The sequence below is a fragment of the Hevea brasiliensis genome, unplaced genomic scaffold (genome assembly GCF_030052815.1).
Source record: "Hevea brasiliensis isolate MT/VB/25A 57/8 unplaced genomic scaffold, ASM3005281v1 Scaf10, whole genome shotgun sequence".
NCBI classification, from domain to species: domain Eukaryota; kingdom Viridiplantae; phylum Streptophyta; class Magnoliopsida; order Malpighiales; family Euphorbiaceae; genus Hevea; species Hevea brasiliensis.
Genome location: NW_026614586.1, coordinates 390,456 through 396,967, shown reverse-complemented (window position 1 = coordinate 396,967; position 6,512 = coordinate 390,456).

Genomic DNA, 6,512 nt, shown 5'->3' with positions numbered 1-6,512 from the left:
CATAAATCATATCAGTGCATATAATCTTTAGACCTGAGATAGCACAGTTATCTTGTATATAGGTAGTTTGAGTTTGATACTGCTTTCATACTTGTACTATGTATGGGTATATGGGCATGTGTTGGCTCCTACTAGTTATATATGGAGATAGGTGTTGATCAAGACGGAATCTGTTCCTCTAAGTAAATAGAGATAAAATCCTATGTTCATTTAATTGTTCTTGATGTTTCAAGTTCCTGGCCAGGACAGATAGATTTATTCAGAAATGAGTTTCTGATGAGAAAAATCTTTTAATCAAGAACTGGAATTAAAAGAGAACATAATATTCATAGCAAATGGAGTTTGACATAAACCATGACTCCAGCTTGAGTTGGGATTTTGTAACAGAGAGATTCTAGTGCATGGTAACATATGATTATAGGTTCATTTAAGGTAAACCTTATTACTAATTGGGTGGCCATGGCATGCTATGCTAGGTGTTAACCATGGTCTATGAGGTTCATAAAATGATTTAGAGAAATCATTTATGGTAAGAAAGAGTTCTGATGATATTAAGAGTTGATATCATGTCTCATTGCCAATTAGTGATGAGCCTAGTAAGTCACACACATACACAAGTTATCACCTATTTAAATATGATTTAATTAATTAATTAAAGAGTTTAATTGATTAATTAAATAGATTTGGTTTGCAATAAAATTGCAAAGTCCCTAGCATGACTTGAAACCAAATCTAGATTATTGGATGTGTAGTATAAATTAAATTTATATTTAAAGTGTTTAAATATGAATTTAATTGATGAGAAATTAATTAATAGAGATTAATTAATTAATTTATATTTGATATAAATTAATTAGAAGAAGAAAATAATTATTTTGGGTTAAGAACTCAAAATTAAGACACAGGGGCATTTTGGTCATTTCACAGTGTGACACGTGGCACCATGAGATGGTGACACATGGCTTAACACATAAGCTTGCCAAATATTTTTTAATCATGTAAGATGATTAAAATCAAGATTAAATATAGGTTTGACACTTGGCACAATGTGATTGGGTCACTTAAACCTAGAGCTAATCAAAAGGTGACATGTGGCTAGGGTTTAATGTGTTAACCTAGCTATTTAAGTGTGGTTATGAAAAAAAAACATAACCAGCAGCCTCTCCTCTCATATGTCACGCCACTTTGAGCCTCTCCAGCTATTTCTCTTCATCTCTCATCAATTCAAAGAGATTAGCCATCAATCTCTTGAATTAAAAACACTAGAAATTGTTTCTAGTGTCCTGTTTGCATCTCTAATCTCTTAAAAGGCAGAACTTGAATTTCTAATTAATAGAAAAGGCTTTAGAAGCTGTTCAAGGGCTGCCATAGGTGTTCTTGGTGTGGACAAGCTAGAGGGACAACATCTGGTGTCCTGAAGACGAATCTCAAAGGCGCAGACTCGCTGCAGCACATCAAGAGGTTAGTGTAATCGTTCTTGATTTAATCTAGGGTTCTAAAATTAATCTGATTAATTTTAAAATCTTAAATGGCAAATACAGATCCAAAAACATATTAAAAGAATTTTAATATGTTGTTTATCATTGAAATCAAATAGATAAAAATAAATCTTGCATGGTGCATGTGACCCTAGGTGAAAATTTTTGAATTCAATGGTATAATCTTGTGTTTTTCACGCTTCCGTTCCTTCAATTGGTATCAGAGCCACTATATTTGCCATTTAGATTGTTGATTATATAATTTAATTGTGTGTTTGATCATGAGATCAAGAGATTCATTGCTAGTTGGATCATGAGGTGTGGCGGCACACATGGTGAAGCCACCATTGGTGGCGGCAACAATGGTTCCTTGGGTGGTTCAAGGTTTGGCTTTTAATTCTGCAATTGTTGTATGATCTAAGGCCTATTCTTTGACTAATTAAAGTGTTTAATTAGTTGTTTTAATCACACAATTAAATTATGATTCAAATCAGAATTTTAAAAAATGTTTGAATGTGATTCAAATCTGAATTTTAAAAGTTGTTTGAATGAGATTCAAATCTGAATTTTTAAAGTTGTTTGAATCATATTTAAATCTGATTTTTTAAAATTGATTGAATAAAATTCAGATCTGATTTTTTAAAAAATATTTGAATGTGATTCAAATCTGATTTTTTAAAAAATGTTTGAATGTGATTCAAATCTGAATTTTTGAAGTCGTTTGAATGTGATTCAAATCTGAATTTTTAAATTTGTTTGAATGAGATTCAAATCTGAATTTTTAAATTTATTTGAATCATATTCAAATCTGGAATTTTAAGTTGAATATGAGATATTCAATTTAATTTAAGTATGTATGTTTTATTTAATTGTTAAATAGTGATATGCATGATGGATGATCATGGACTATAAAAGACCAATGTGATTGGATTTATTTCTTTTATGTTTCTTTGGGATTGTAAATTAATTAATTTATTTTAATTTATTTTGGGCATGTATTATTAAGTTTGTAATAATTTTTGGGTTGTAATTTCATTTATTTAAGTTCTTGTAAATTCGCCTTGGTATGCCAAGGATTACTATGTAATATTGGATTGCAAGAAGTTCAAGGAGGTCAAGAGCATTGGTGGGACCAGTGGGAGGAATTCAATATCAAGTGTTGATTATGTACTCCTTCAGCAACTCTTGTAAAATGAATGAATGAAATGCACCTAGGAATGCCCGATTCAATTCTTGGTGGCTCAATTGAATCCCTTAGAAAGTCCATGATCATACCATATTTCGCTTATCCATGAATGCATGAGATGTATGGGAATGTATGCAATTATATGATATATGCATGCTAAATGGATAATGTGCAAAGTGAGACCTTAATAGTAAATAGAATGACCATAAAATCTTCCAAACAAATGATTAAGTTGGAAATGCTATAATTAAAGTAATTATAACATAAGCCCTCCATTGGGGCAATTATTTTAAGAAATTTTAAATAGTTGCATGAGATGCAATTAATTTAAGAGATTTTCTTAAGAATAATTGTTAAGCATGAGATGTTGTAAATATGTAAATGGTTTGGTGGCCAATATTGGATGTACCTGAGGACATTAAAATTATTTGCATAATTACTGGCTCAATGGGATCAACTTAACTAATGCAAGATAAGTCAATAATGGATGTACCTGAGATTTTGAGCATTAGGGGCTAGGTAAATGATTGAACCTCACATGAGATGTGTTGGGCAAGGAGTTGCTCACTTATAGTTTATTGTAATTCCAATAATGGATGTACCTGAGGATGATCAATAGAATTATAAGAATTCAATCACCCACTAGAAATCCATCCAACTAGGATTTCCGTTTTCTACTTTGGAAGTGTAGGATTCGCTAAGTTAGTGGGAGGACCAATTTGATTAAAAGACCATAATCATTTTGGTTAATTACATGATACATTTATTAATTAATCTGGTTATTTTCTGCAGTTAATTTTCTGATAAAAATGAGCACAAAACAACCACCACCATCCAATATCCTTGCAAGCATACTTGATCACAACAGTTGTGACAGACCTAATCATCTGATTGGCTAAGAAATTCGAAACTTGTCCTGAACCTTGAACATATAGGATATGTTCTAGATTCAAATGTTCCTGGTCCCTTACCTCCAGAGGCCACTTAAGAGGAACATGAAACTTTGGACAAGTGGAAGGAGCATGATATGAGAGCTAAGTGTTACATGTTTGCTTCCATGAGTAATGAGTTACAGAAGCAGCATGAAAACTTGCAGAGTGCAAGTGAGATCCTCCTTCACCTACAAGAGTTGTATGGTGAGCACAAAGGAATGCTAGGTATGAGATATCTAGGCAAATGCTCCGCATGAAGATCTCTCGAGGGACGTAATGTTGGGGATCATGTCCACAAGATGATTCGGCTGGTTGAGCAGTTGGAATATCTTGACTTCAACATGGATTTCCAACTACAAACGGATTTGATCCTTTAGTCCCTTCCTGAGTCTTTTGGGAATTTTGTGACAAATTTCCATATGACTAAACAGGAATGCACCTTAGCTGAATTACTCAACATACTGGTTATTGCCCAAAAGAATATGCCAGGCAATAAAGGAAAAGAGGTAGCTTTGGTTGCATTTTCATCTGCTGGAAAGTCCAACAAGAAGAAGGGCAATAAGAAAAAGAAACCTCAGATTCCTGGTCCTTCTAAGAAAATAGCTAAACAGAAAAGGAAGACTAAAGCTGATGAAGGCAAAGGAAAGTGTTTCCATTGCCAACAGGAAAGTGTTTCCACTGCCAACAGGAAAGTGTTTCCATTGCCAATAGGAAAGTGTTTCCATTGCCAGTAAGAAAGTGTTTCCACTGGCCAGAGTATAGCAATCTAAAAGAATACAATGCCATGGTGAAAACCAACTCAAGTTCAAAATATATTTGGCACTTAAGGTTATGTCATGTTGCAGAAGATAGGATTGCAAAATTGGAGAAAATTGGGATTTTATCCTCATTGGGCTCTGAGCCTACTCCAACTTGTGAATCTTGCCTTCAAGGCAAAAATGACTAGATTACCCTTTGTTGGACAAGGGCTAAGAGCTAAAAATATTTTGGAACTAATACATAGTGATGTATGTGGTCCGTTTAAAGAAATGGCTAGAAGGGGCTTTCATTATTTTATTACCTTTACTGATGATAAATCAAGGTTTGGGTATTTGTATTTGATGAAATACAAACATGAATCCTTTGAAAAGTTCAAAGAATTTAAATCTGAAGTAGAAAATCAAACAGGAAAAAATATTAAAGCTCTTCGATCAGATCGTGGAGGTGAATATTTGAGTACTGAATTTGATGAATACTTGAGAGAGCATGGCATTGTTTCTCAGCTGACTCCTCCAGGAACGCCACAACTGAATGGTGTATCTGAAAGGAGAAATCGTACCCTATTGGATATGGTACGTAGTATGATGAGCTATACTGATATGCCAATCTCCTTTTTGGGGATTTGTATTAGAATCAGCTTTGTATATTCGAATAGGATTCCATCAAAATCGCTTTCTTCCACACCTTATGAGATATGGCATCGAAGAAAACCAAGTCATAAGCATGTTAAGATTTGTGGTTGTCCAGCTTATATCAAAACTCTGAACACTGATAAATTGGAGACCAGATCAGAAAAAGGTCTATTTGTTGGATATCCAAAAGATAGTTTTGGATATTATTTTTATTTGCCTACTTCACAAAAGGTTGTGATAAGTAGAGATGCCACATTTCTTGAACAACAGTTTGTTCAAGAAGGAGGCAAAGGAAGGCAAATAGAGTTAGAATTGGAGAATTCTGACCAACCAACAGATCAGATGGATATAGATCCATCTAGTCAACCTATACCCATTGATGAAACATCTACAGCTGTTCCTCGTAGAACAACCAGGGTATCTCACCCACTAGTGAGATATGGTTTTCTTCATGAAGAAGAACAAGAGTTGTCTACTCATGAAGAAGTAGATCATGGAGATGATCCACTTACCTATGAAGAAGCTATATCAGATATAGACTCTTCAAAATGGATTGATGCTATGAAATCCGAGATTGATTCCATGTATAAGAATCAAGTTTGGGATCATGTTGACCCACCTAAAGGTATTGTACCTATAGGGAACAAATGGGTTTTCAAGAAGAAAATTGGTTCTGATGGAAAGGTAGAGACCTATAAGGCAAGGCTAGTAGCGAAAGGGTTTCGCCAAAGGCAAGGAATAGACTATGAGGAGACTTTGTTGCCATGCTTAAATCAATTAGGATTTTATTAGCAATAGCTGCATACTATGATTATGAGATTTGGCAGATGGATGTCAAAACAGCTTTTCTCAATGGATACATTGAAGAAAACATTTTCATGGAGCAACCTAGGGGATTTGAATCCCAAGATGGTTCCAAGGTATGCAAGCTAAAGCGATCCATTTATGGGTTGAAACAAGCTTCGAGGAGTTGGAACATCCGTTTTGATGAAGCCATTAAATCTTTTGGTTTTATCAAAAATGAGGATGAGCTATGTGTATATAAGAAGGTTAGTGACAGTGCTATCACTTTCCTTGTCTTATATGTGGATGACATACTGTTGATGGGTAATGATACAGGTATGTTGACGACTATAAAGGTATGGTTGTCAAATACATTCTCCATGAAAGACTTAGGGGAGGCAACCTATATTCTTGGGATTCGCATCTATAAAGATAGAGCGAAAAGAATAATTGGTTTATCCTAAAGTCTATACTTGGAAAAGGTGTTAAAGAGGTTTAACATGCTTGATTCCAAGAGAGGATTGTTACCAGTGAGACATGGTATCCACCTTTCTAAAGAGATGTCTCCAAAGACACCTGAAGAAAGAGATAAGATGGCCAGGATTCCATATGCTTCGGCTATTGGAAGTTTAATGTATGCAATATTGTGTATTAGGCCGGATATCGCATATGCTGTTAGTTTGACTAGCAGGTATCAATCCAATCCAGGTTTGGAACATCGATAGTCACAAGAATATCCTTA